Source organism: Triticum urartu, chromosome 1 (assembly GCF_003073215.2).
Source record: "Triticum urartu cultivar G1812 chromosome 1, Tu2.1, whole genome shotgun sequence".
Classification (NCBI taxonomy): Eukaryota; Viridiplantae; Streptophyta; class Magnoliopsida; order Poales; family Poaceae; genus Triticum; species Triticum urartu.
Window position 1 is genome coordinate 547,519,154 of NC_053022.1, and position 13,928 is coordinate 547,533,081.

Here is a 13,928-nt window from a genome sequence, read left to right on the forward strand (position 1 = left end):
AGTGGTAGACTAGCAGATGTAGGGGATGTAGGTGTACCGGTCTACCCATCGTAAGGTGCTAGCGCTTCTGAAAGACTGTGTCTCGGTCATCCGTCTTCTCAAACACCCTGCAGTGCGAGAAACCAAACGGAGGCGATCGAGTCATGTGGGGAAAAGTGCGCAAACCTCTGCAGAGTGTACAAACTAATCATGATTAGCCGTGTCCCCGGTTATGGACAACTTGAGTATCTAGTACTTGAATATCATTGTGAATCTCAACATGTTACTTCTAATTAATGTTGTTGGGTTTTAATTATTTTTAATTGGGATTGAGAATGCTGTCAACCATTCTCAATGTTTCACAACCACCATGATAGTAATTAATTTTATTCCTTTGCAGTAGGGAAAAATTGGCTTTTCACAAAAACCTTATAACCATAGAGCTTTTCCACCAGCCAAATATGCATATAGTGATAGCCATTGTTCATCATTCTCTATGGTGTGAATTTGCCAGTACATTCAATGTACTGACCCGTTTCGGGCTGCAACGTCTCATGTTGCAGGTTTCTTACGACGAGTAAGTGATACGTTAGGGTTACGATTCTACACTCAACTTTGCCGTTGGTGTTGATGGGAACCCACAACCTTGTTGCTTCCGCTATTTGGATTGAGGTAATAGTATTTATGTTACTTTATACATGTGATTTACCTCTGTTATAAATCCTTCGAGTACTGTGTGTGTCAGCATACTGATCCAGGGATGACACATAAGCACAGAGACTTGATCCATTCGGGTCGGGTCGCTACAAGATGGTATCAGAGCACATGTTGACTATAGAACGTGACCCTAGAAACTGGCAAGCCCATAGCAAAGATTTTTCTCTACAACTTTCCCCTTTCAAAAAAGATCTTTTACCTCTCTTCTCTTCCGAGTTTATTCAAATTCTTTTTAGTGAGACCATACCCCTTTCCCCTTTTGACCATTCGAAGATTCGACTGATGAGACCACTCCAAGAAGTACAAGATATCGGACAACTGAGACCACTATGGAATGAAAGAGATTTTACCATGCATTATAATAATGGAAACTACAACGGTTGAAGGCCGAAGACAAGTAGAATTTGAAGGCTCTGAAGAATTCCCAGATTTGTATGACCTAGGAAGGCTACCCTTATGGAACTTGACAGACTATGGAAGTTGTCAATGCCCGAGATCAAGGTGTGTTGGAGAAAGACCAGAGCATGTAGAGTTAAGAACTCAAGGATTTGTCAAGGAAAACCCTAAGGCAGGAGATATCAACTATGGAGAGATAGCTCATGGAAATGACAAGAGAACAACCATGGCTATCCATAAGGTTATCACCCGCTTATGCTATTGTCACTGTGCTGAGTTAAGCATGCATATGCATGGAAGGATTAAATGGTAGAAGGCTGATGGAGCACCTATCAGCAAGATGAAGTTTTAACCTTAGCTGGTGTATCACCAGGATCTGGAGTGTTACATCAAGAAGTTAAGATGGACATGCAGGAAGTTGTATTTGACGAGAAAGCATTTCGTGAAGAACTCAGGACCCAAAAGTTGAAAGTAGCCAAGCTAGAGGAGCAAAACCTTGAGATACAGGAGATTCGTCAGGAACTGAAGGACAGTATGACCATGGCTCATGCCAAGGATGTTGAAACCTAGAAGTTTGAAATGCAACTCCAGAATATTAAAGGATGTCACGAGAGATTTCACGTCAACAGAGATGATCTGGCAAAAGAACTTGAGAAGGACAAGCATGATTGGAAGAAGCCATTGGAGGCTTGAACAAGGCTTGAAGAGTTTGGAGACGTTGAAGATTTATTGACCTTTAGAAGACCAAACCCCTATTATATACCTACGTTAGATGCGACGTTTGTGAGCTGTCATTTGTTTGATGTTTTTTCGACAGTCACAACAAAAATCTGTCTTTTCAAAACTTTTGTTTGTATTGTGTGCATCCCTCTCTATCTCTCTTATCTCACCCCAAAACCCTTGGACCCAATAGAGGATGAATAGAGATGAGCTTGTATTTTCTGGACCGATGAGTCAATTGGAGACAGACCGATGGATTCAGAACATGGAGGATCATATGGAGAACAAGCCTATAGTCGGAAAGGATATGGCCCAGCATGCTCTTCAATGCTTTGAAAGAGGTGCTGCTACTTGGTGGAGAATGTACCAAACCATCAATGAATGGCAAGGAGAACCACTTGGAAATAATTTAAGTTGACTTTGCTAAAGTCTCGACTTGTGTCCCAGAAGTTGAAGCTTTATGGAAAGGATATGAAGAAACCTTGTGCATGCAAGATTTGTGGAGAAATAGGACACACCCATAAAGAACACAAGGATGAATGCCCTAATTGTGAAGGAAGTCACCCAGTTGAAGAATGCCCAACTAGGCAGATCACTTGTTTCTTGTGTGAAGGGACTACCCACTACCCTGCACAGTGTCACATTTACCCCATGGTACAAAGAACCATCCAGCAGAAGGAAGAAGCAATGAAAGGAGCCCTCATGGGAATTTTAGAAGAAACTGTGATGAAGGAAGAGGTGGAGGACACACCCAAAGAAGAACTAAGTAAACCCTGCACTAAGTCTTGCTATTCATGTGGAGAAGAAGGACACCTCTCCCAGAATTGTATGAATGGGGATCTAGTAGAATTCCCGATAGAGGAAGTAGAATATGACCCACAGGAAATAGAAGCCATGATTGGTATGGAAAGGTCCAGAAAGAGAAACCGGTTGGATTCCAGGAAGGACCTAAGTCATATCACCTGTTATAGGTGCAAGGAGTCAGGGCACTACCTCCACAGTTGCCCAAAAAGGAAGCCAAGAACCCCAGGAGGCTATATAATCACAAGGAAACCTCGAAACTTGTCAGAAGTAATATGTTTCCGTTGTAATGAAGCAGGGCACTTTGCCAGAGATTGTCTGAAGGAGAAGGAGACTTGTGATAAGTAGTTGAGTTTGTAACAGAAGAAATATAGTCGTAGTAGTGAGGACATTTTTCCTTTATATTGAGGTGTTGAGTTGAGGCATGTAATGGAAAAACAGGAGATTGTAATAATTTGAGAATCAATAAAGTTAGCAGTGTTGGTACTGATTTGGATTTTATGAGTTACTCTATGAGGAAAGATTTTGACCATTTTTGAGGATAAGAGAAATATGGTCTATAGAAGGTTTGTGCATTTTAAGAGTGGTAGTACCCTGTAAGAACCATTGACCCCTGGAAAAGATAAGGATACTCCACTGAGTGGATTTCGGAAAAAAATGAATACGAGTTTTGTCTCGATATGTGTGATGCCCCAAGAGTATGTGGGATGAAGTTGGAGACCGTCAGTTGTTTGGACCAAAGGTGATCAAGGAGTCCAAAGAGAATGTTAAGTTGATAGATTGAAGGTAGCTCAGTCCAGGCAAAAGAGTTATGCAGACTTAAAAAAAACTCAAGGAGGTAGTCTATGAAATTGGAGACAGAGCATGTCTTCATGTGTTCCCTCAGCGAGGAGTTAAACGAATTGGAGTTAAGGTAAAGTTAGCCCCGAGATTTGTAGGACCATACCTAGTTTTGGAGCGTATGGGAGAAGTGGCCAACAAGTTTGAGTTACCCGAAGGACTGTCAGGAGTTCAAGATGTGTTTCATGTTTCCCAGTTGAAGAAGTGCCATGCAGAGATGGCCAATATTCCCCTGTAAGGATGCTTGACTGCGGAAAGGATAATGATGTTCCACGAAGTGGAATATGGACTTCATAAGTATAATTTTTATCTCGGTATATGGAATAACCCACGAGGATGAAGAGATGAAGTACTATTGGATGTAAAGGAGGTATAATGTTGGTAATATGGAGAAATGGCAACCCCATGACAAGTCTGAGTAATCATGTCCTAGTTTGGTGCCAATAGAACGAAGGAAGACGGTACAATTGGATGGATTTAAGAATACTAGGAAGATGGAATAATGATAAGTTGCCCAATGATAAGTTCAAGGATTACAAGTGACGAGATGTGCCATAACCCACAGGCCCCAGGACCTGCCAAGAAGCAAGCACATTCTTGCTGAAGGAAAAACCCTGAAAGAAGTTACGATTTTATCGACAGACGATTTTATAGGAGTTTACGCAAACCTGAGAGTGGTGAAGGAACGATAGATGATTGTTTGGCTTGCAGAATCCATGGATTATTCCAAACTTGGTTCGTCGACAAGAGAAATTCTGCAATGCTTGTGAGGATGACCGAGTGTTAGAATGCGAGATTCGCTAAACTGTATACAAGGTAATGATTTGGGTGCGGGATGGATTGATCACCATACCGACTTACTCTTATTATTCGCCTTGCTATATGGGATGGTAAATCTGAGTGACTTACCGATAGTAGAGAGACGACGATATTAAACCTTGTTAAACCTTAGAATGGTATACGTATTTTTCCCTTGTACACGGCAGTTGTGCCAACCGTAGGTTATACGGTGAGGATCAACCCAGACCCATTTCCTGCAGCAGAAACCATAAATTGTTGACCACCATGAGATATCGATAGTTGTTTAGTTTTGGCGCCAGACCCGTCAGCTAAGAAGACCCAATCTCGGAATAACCTTACCAAGAGGAAAGGACAGAAGAATTGAGGAAAAAGGTTATGCCACTACCGGAAGAGCTCAAAGAAGGAATTTTCTCGAGGATCTGAGAAGACCGACACGGTCAAGAATAAGGATGGAGTATATGAGTTTGATAGAACCGTAACCATGCTTCTAAAGGTGGTAGCACCCCCAGACACCGTGTGATGACCGATGGATTTGAGGAGACCCCCAAACCCTAACCTTTTCTTTCTAGCCTCTCCGAATCTCGAGGACGAGATTCATTTTAAGGGTGGTAGGTTTGTAACATCCCAAAATTCTAAATTTTTGGAATGTTATAATAAATAGATAGATTTGATTGATTGTTTGAGTGACTGTCTGAAAGTGAGTGAAATTCGAAACTTTTTGAAAGTTAAATGAGAGGGAATGAAAGGACTTTCCCAAACTTTCATATTTGCTTTCTGATCTCCATGAATTCAAATTCTTTTCAAACACAAAACCCCGGAGAGAAGATGACATGACTTCTTCCATTTATTTAAATGACAAGGGGTGTTGAAAATATTTGAATTTCATTTGAAAATATTTTCAATTCTGAAACTTTATGCAACTCAATGATTTTCACGAGAGAAGATAAAATGACTTCTTCAAATTATATGAAATATGAGTTGGGAGTTTCAAAGAATTAAATTCAAAGTTCTTTTGAATTTATTTTTCAATTTGGAATGTTATGCATTAGATCATCATGCATCTCTTATTTTCTTGCATTTGGTCGATCCAAGAAATTTCACGCAACTCAAGGACCTTCGGAGAGAGTTGGAGATTTCGTTATTTTCATATTTGTGAGTTTTCTCGAATTTGAAAAGAGGATCATTTGATTTATTTATTTCATCTTCAAACAATTTTCCGTTATCAAAATATATATATATATATAAGAGAGGGAATAATATGACTTTCCCAAAATTGAGGAAAAATGAAGTTTAAATAAATAGATCAAGTTTTGGTTTTGCCGGAGTTTTATTTGCATTTTATTCGGATACGGAAAAATGCGTGTTTTCAAAAATTGCATTTTAGGTCCGGAGAAAAGTTCATTTTGTTCGGCTCATTTTTAGGAGTCGGGGAAAATTTACTTTAGAATTTTTGGAGCCCGTTTAGATTTTCTTTTCTGTGTTTTTCTGCGCGCGAAACCGTTTAAAAAAACCCCCGCCAGGCCAGCCGGGCCAAAGGCCCAGCCAGCCGGCCGCCTCCCCAGCCGCGCGCGCGCCCGCGCCAAGCGCCAGGCCGCCGCCGCCTTCGCTCGAAGCCGAGTCCCAGCGGGACTCTGGCCACCGTAGCCCCCCCCTCTTTCCTTTGTTCTGTTTTCTTTTTTCTTCTAGGACTCTTTTTGCTTCTCTTTTTCTTGTCCCCTACCCCAAGTAATCTCTCCCCTCTCCTATATAATTACCCCCATAGACCCCCCCTCACCTCACACCAAAAACCCAAACCCCCTCTCCTCACACCAAAAACCCAAACCCCTTCTCCTCCCCAAGCCGCGCCCCACCCCGCGCCACTCACCCGCCGCCGCCGCCCCTCACCCGCCGCGGCCCCTCACCCGCCGCCGCCGCCCCTATAGCGCCGCCGCCACCCTAGCACGCCGCCGTCGCCACCGTTCGCCCCGCCTCGCCGGAGGTTGCCCCGCATCTCTTTTCCTCGGATCGTTTTCTTCTAATCGTTCCGATTCTTTTCTTCTCTTCTGATTCGTTTTCTAGATCGGTTTTCCGTTCTTTTTTGTTTCTTTTCCCGAAAACCCTAGATCGGTTTTCGTTCTTCTTTCGGACCGTTCGTCTCAACGAACGTGATCACCGATTATTCCCGGTTAACGACGCCCGTTCGTTTAACCGTTCGTCTCTTTCTTTTCGTCGGATTTATTCCGCGATCACGATCTCAGATCCGATCTTCGTTCTAGTTTATCTTCTCGCCCGTTTATCGGAATCACGTGATTCAAGCGCCTGGAGTTTCGTCTCGAAACTGCCATTCCGTCTAATCAACTTGAACAAGCTTTTGCTATAGTAAAATTTGACCTAGTTTCAACTTTCTAGAACCGAGTTGTTTTCTGCCGCCGTTTGTTTTCCGTTTCTTTGTTCGGTTCGTTCTTTCTTTGTAACCGGAGTTCTTAAGTTGAACTTTCTGGTTCGTTCTCTCGTTCGAGTTTTACTTGTGCATTAGATGAGTACTTATTGTGTGGTTACTATTGTTTGCTTACGATAGATTGACCGGAGTGTGACGAGTAGATCTATCAAGAGATTTTAAGCGCGAATCATCTTCATCAACCTTGTAGGCAAGTTCACACTTTGATTATACCTTTTCTACAACCCATGTTTTATTGCATTAGATCAATCCTCTCACATTGCATGATTAGGATCTAATTAAATTGTGGGATGGGAAGTAGATGAGGTAGTACATTATACCTGTATTATTATGAAACCTTTGGGAGTTACTTCTACGTTTGCTTATTATGCCATGCTATGCTAGTAGACGTGGATTGGGTGAGTGATATCCATGACAGATGTGAGATTGATAATTTTAATGGTTTATCTAAGGTGGCAACCTAACACACATCTGGGTGGATTGAGGCACCTGATGTCTATCAGGACTTGCCTGTTTTTTTTCGGACCGCCACCCAGGCTCAAAGGGATCATAAGATCTTTCATGCTAGAAACTTCCATGTGCGGCCACAAGCCATTATGGGCTTTGGCATAGTTGACTAAGTCGTGCGAACTCTTATAGGGTAGACTAGCAAATGTAGGGGAAGTAGGTGTACCGGTCTCCATCGTAAGGTGCTAGCGCTTCTGAAAGACTATGTCTCGGTCATCCGTTTCTCAAACACCATGTAGTGCGAGAAATCCAACGGAGGCGATCGAGTCTTGTGGGGAAAAGTGCGCAAACCTCTGCAGAGTGTACAAACTAATCATGATTAGCCGTGTCCCCGGTTATGGACAACTTGAGTATCTAGTACTTGAATATCATGTGAATCTCAACATGTTACTTCTAATTAATGTTGTTGGGTTTTAATTATTTTTAATTGGGATTGAGAATGCTGTCAACCATTCTCAATGTTTCAACAACCACCATGATAGTTAAATAAATTTATTCCTTTGTAGTAGGGAAAAATTGGCTTTACGCAAAAACCTTATAACCATAGAGCTTTTCCACCAGCCAAATATGCATGTAGTGATAGCCAATGTTCATCAATTCTCTATGGTGTGAATTTGCCAGTACATTCAATGTACTGACCCGTTTCGGGCTGCAACGTGTTATGTTGCAGGTTTCTTACGACGAGTAAGTGTTACGTTAGGGTTACGATTTCTACACTCAACTTTGCCGTTGGTGTTGATGGGAATCCACAACCTTGTTGCTTCCGCTATATTGGATTGAGGTAATAGTACTTACGTTACTTTATACATGTGATTTACCTCTGTTATAAATCCTTCGAGTACTGTGTGTGTCAGCATACTGATCCAGGGATGACACATAAGCACAGAGACTTGATCCATTCGGGTCGGGTCGCTACATCCAGTAACCAACGCTCCCTGGCCTCCGTCGGAGTGAGTAGCGACCACATACGGATCAACACAGTGGCTCGGAAAATAACCTACAAAAAATGAATATTTGTTGTTCTGTTAAAAACCAAATCATTTCTGCAGTTCCATACTACCCACAATAAAGCACAAACTCCTACGCGAATATGTCTCACTGTTTCGGGCTCTATCCCGTTAAGCCACGTTCCAAATAACGTGTTGACAGAACTCGGTGGAGTAATATTAAATGGAATATGGACTGTCCGCCATAGAAATTTGGCTAACGGGCAATCAAGAAAAAGGTGTTTGATCGTTTCATCCTGATCACTGAAACTACACCTAGTAGGTGCTGGGGAACGTTGCAGAAAACAAAAATTTTCCTACGGTTTTCACCAAGATCAATCTATGGAGTCATCTAGCAACGAGGGAGAGAGGAGTGCATCTACATACCCTTGTAGATCGCGTGCGGAAGCGTTCAAGAGAACGGGGTTGATGGAGTCGTACTCGATGTGATCCAAATCACCGATGACCTAGTGCCGAACGGACGACACCTCCGTGTTCAACACACGTACGGTTGGGAAGACGTCTCCTCCTTCTTGATCCAGCAAGGGGGAAGGAGAGGTTGATGAAGATCCAGCAGCACGACGGCGTGGTGGTGGAAGCAACGGTGATCTCGGCAGGGCTTCGCCAAGCGCAGGGAGACGGAGGAGTGTCACGGGAGGGAGAGGGAGAGGCCAGGGGCTTGGGTGCGGCTGCCCTTCCTCCCCCCACTATATATAGGGTCCCTAGGGGGGGGGCGCCGGCCCTAGGAGATCCAATCTCCTAGGGGGGCGCCGGCCAAGGGGGTGCCTTGCCCCCCAAGGCAATGGTGGCGCCCCCCACCCATAGGGTTTCCAACCCTAGACGCAGGGGGAGGCCCAAGGGGGCGCACCAGCCCACTAGGGGCTGGTTCCCCTCCCACTTCAGCCCATGGGGCCCTCCGGGATAGGTGGCCCCACCCGGTGGACCCCCGGGACCCTTCCGGTGGTCCCAGTACAATACCAATTACCCCCGAAACTTTCCCGATGGCCGAAACTTGACTTCCTATATATAAATCTTCACCTCCGAACCATTTAGGAACTCCTCGTGACGTCCGGGATCTCATCCGGGACTCCGAACAACTTTCGGGTTACCATATACTAATATCTCAACAACCCTAGCGTCACCGAACTTTAAGTGTGTAGACCCTACGGGTTCGGGAGACATGCAGACATGACCGAGACGACTCTCCGGTCAATAACCAACAGAGGGATCTGGATACCCATGTTGGCTCCCACATGCTCCACGATGATCTCATCGGATGAACCACGATGTCGAGGATTCAATCAATCCGTATATAATTCCCTTTGTCAATCGGTATGTTACTTGCCCGAGACTCGATCGTCGGTATCCCAATACCTCGTTGAATCTCGTTACCGGCAAGCCACTTTACTCGTACCGTAATGCATGATCCCGTGATCAACCACTTGGTCACATTGAGCTCATTATGATGATGCATTACCGAGTGGGCCCAGAGATACCTCTCCGTCATACCTGTAATGTACCTTTATAGTCACCCAGTTACGTTGTGACGTTTGGCACACCCAAGGCACTCCTACGGTATCCCGGAGTTGCACAATCTCATGGTCTAAGGAAATGATACTTGACATTCGAAAAAGCTACAACAAACGAACTATACGATCTTTTGAGCTATGCTTAGGATTGGGTCTTGTCCATCACATCATTCTCCTAATGATGTGATCCCGTTATCAATGACATCCAATGTCCATAGTCAGGAAACCATGACTATCTTTTGATCAATGAGCTAGTCAACTAGAGGCTCACTAGGGACGTGTTGTGGTCTATGTATTCACACATGTATTACGATTTCCGGATAACACAATTATAGCATGAATAATATACAATTATCATGAACAAAGAAATATAATAATAACCATTTTATTATTGCCTCTAGGGCATATTTCCAACAGTCTCCCACTTGCACTAGAGTCAATAGTCTAGTTACATTGTGATGAGTCGAACACCCATGCAGTTCTGGTGTTGATCATGTTTTGCTATAGGGAGAGGTTTAGTCAACGGATCTGCCACATTCAGGTCCGTATGTACTTTACAAATCTCTATGTCTCCATTTTGAACACTTTCACGAATGGAGTTGAAGCAACGCTTGATATGCCTGGTCTTCCTGTGAAACCTGGGCTCCTTGGCAAGGGCAATAGCTCCAGTGTTGTCACAGAAGAGAGTCATCGGGCCCGACGCATTGGGTATGACTCCTAGGTCGGTAATGAACTCCTTCACCCAGACTGCTTCTTGTGCTGCCTTCGAGGCTGCCATGTACTCCGCTTCACATGTAGATCCCGCCACAACGCTTTGCTTGCAATTGCACCAGCTTACTGCCCCACCATTCAAAATATACACGTATCCGGTTTGTGACTTAGAGTCATCCAGATCTATGTCGAAGCTAGCATCGACGTAACCCTTTACGACGAGCTCTTCGTCACCTCCATAAACGAGAAACATATCCTTAGTCCTCTTCAGGTACTTCAGGATATTCTTGACCGCTGTCCAGTGTTCCATGCAGGGATTACTTTGGTACCTTCCTACCAAACTTACGGCAAGGTTTACATCAGGTCTGGTACACAACATAGCATACAGGATAGACCCTATGGCCGAGGCATAGGGTACGACACTCATCTTTTCTCTATCTTCTGCCGTGGTCGGGCATTGAGCCGTGCTCAATCTCGTACCTTGCAATACAGGCAAGAACCCCTTCTTTGACTGATCCATTTTGAACTTCTTCAATATCTTGTCAAGGTACGTACTCTGTGAAAGACCAATGAGGCGTCTCGATCTATCTCTATAGATCTTGATGCCTAATATATAAGCAGCTTCTCCAAGGTCCTTCATTGAAAAACACTTGTTCAAGTAGGCCTTTATGCTTTCCAAGAATTCTATATCATTTCCCATCAACAGTATGTCATCCACATACAATATGAGAAATGCTACAGAGCTCCCACTCACTTTCTTGTAAATGCAGGCTTCTCCATAAGTTTGCGTATACCCAAACGCTTTGATCATCTCATCAAAACGAATGTTCCAACTCCGAGATGCTTGCACCAGCCCATAAATCGAGCGTTGGAGATTGCACACCTTGTCAGCATTCTTAGGATCGACAAAACCTTCCGGCTGCATCATATACAATTCTTCCTTAAGGAAACCATTAAGGAATGCCGTTTTGACGTCCATTTGCCATATTTCATAATCATAGATGCGGCAATTGCTAACATGATTCGGATGGACTTCAGCTTCGCTACGGGTGAGAAAGTCTCATCGTAGTCAACCCCTTGAACTTGTCGATAACCCTTAGCAACAAGCCGAGCTTTATAGATGGTTACGTTACCATCTGCGTCTGTCTTCTTCTTAAAGATCCATTTATTTTCTATGGCTCGCCGATCATCGGGCAAGTCAGTCAAAGTCCATACTTCGTTTTCATACATGGATCCTATCTCGGATTTCATGGCTTCCAGCCATTTGTCGGAATCCGGGCCCGCCATCGCTTCTTCATAGTTCAAAGGTTCACCATTGTCTAACAACATGATTTCCAAGACAGGGTTGCCGTACCACTCTGGTGCGGAACGTGTCCTTGTGGACCTACGAAGTTCAGTAGCAACTTGATCTGAAGTTTCATGATCATCATCATTAACTTCCTCTCTAGTCGGTGCAGGCACCTCAGGAACATTTTCTTGAGCTGCGCCACTTACCGGTTCAAGAGGTAATACCTCATCAAGTTCTACTTTCCTCCCACTTATTTCTTTCGAGAGAAACTCTTTCTCTAGAAAGGACCCATTCTTGGCAACAAAGATCTTGCCTTCGGATCTGAGGTAGAAGGTATACCCAATAGTTTCTTTAGGGTATCCTATGAAGACGCATTTTTCCGATTTGGGTTCAAGATTTTCAGGTTGAAGTTTCTTGACATAAGCATCGCATCCCCAAACTTTTAGAAACGACAGCTTAGGTTTCTTCCCAAACCATAATTCATACAGGGTCGTCTCAACGGATTTTGACGGAGCCCTATTTAAAGTGAATGCGACAGTCTCTAAAGCATAGCCCCAAAATGATAGCGGTAGATCGGTAAGAGACACCATAGATCGCACCATATCCAATAGAGTGCGATTACGACGTTCGGACACACCATTACGCTGAGGTGTTCCAGGCGGCGTGAGTTGTGAAACTATTCCACATTTTCTTAAGTGTGTGCCAAATTCGTGACTCAAGTATTCTCCCCCACGATCTGATCGCAAGAACTTGATTTTCTTGTCACGTTGATTCTCAACCTCACTCTGAAATTCCTTGAACTTTTCAAAGGTCTCAGACTTGTGTTTCATTAAGTAGACATACCCATATCTACTCAAGTCATCAGTGAGGGTGAGAACATAACGATAGCCACCGCGAGCCTCAACACTCATCGGACCGCACACATCAGTATGTATGATTTCCAATAAGTCGGTTGCTCGCTCCATTGTTCCTGAGAACAGAGTCATGGTCATTCTACCCATGAGGCATGGTTCTCACGTGTCAAATGATTCGTAATCAAGAGACTCCAAAAGTCCATCTGCATGGAGCTTCTTCATGCGTTTGACACCTATGTGACCAAGGCGGCAGTGCCACAAGTATGTGGGACTATCATTATCAACCTTACATCTTTTGGTATTCACACTATGAATATGTGTAACATTACGCTCAAGATTCATTAAGAATAAACCATTCACCATCGAAGCATGACCATAAAACATATCTCTCATATAAATAGAACAACCATTATTCTTGGATTTAAATGAGTAGCCATCTCGAATTAAACGAGATCCTGATACAATGTTCATGCTCAAAGCTGGCACTAAATAACAATTATTGAGGTTTAAAACTAATCTCGTAGGTAAATGTAGAGGTAGCGTGCCGACGGCGATCACATCGACCTTGGAATCATTCCCGACGCGCATCGTCACCTCGTCCTTCGCCAGTCTCCACTTATTCCGCAGCTCATGCTTTGAGTTACAAATGTGAGCAACCGCACTGGTATCAAATACCCAGGAGCTACTACGAGTACTGGTAAGGTACACATCAATTACATGTATATCACATATACCTTTAGTGTTGCCGGCCTTCTTGTCCGCTAAGTATTTGGGGCAGTTCCGCTTCCAGTGACCACTTCCCTTGCAATAAAAACACTCAGTCTCGGGCTTGGGCCCATTCTTTGGCTTCCTCCCGGCAGCTTGCTTACCGGGCGTGGAAACTCCCTTGCCGTCCTTCTTGAAGTTCTTTTTACCCTTGCCTTTCTTGAACTTAGTGGTTTTATTCACCATCAACACTTGATGTTCCTTTTTGATTTCTACCTCCGCTGATTTCAGCATTGAATATACCTCAGGAATGGTCTTTTCCATCCCCTGCATATTGAAGTTCATCACAAAGCTCTTGTAGCTCGGTGGAAGCGACTGAAGGATTCTGTCAATGACCGCGTCATCCGGGAGATTAACTCCCAGCTGAGTCAAGCGGTTATGCAACCCAGACATTTTGAGTATGTGCTCACTGATAGAACTATTTTCCTCCATCTTACAGCTGAAGAACTTGTCGGAGACTTCATATCTCTCGACCCGGGCATGAGCTTGGAAAACCATTTTCAGCTCTTCGAACATCTCATATGCTCCGTGTCTCTCAAAACGCTTTTGGAGCCCTGGTTCTAAGCTGTAAAGCATGCCGCACTGAACGAGGGAGTA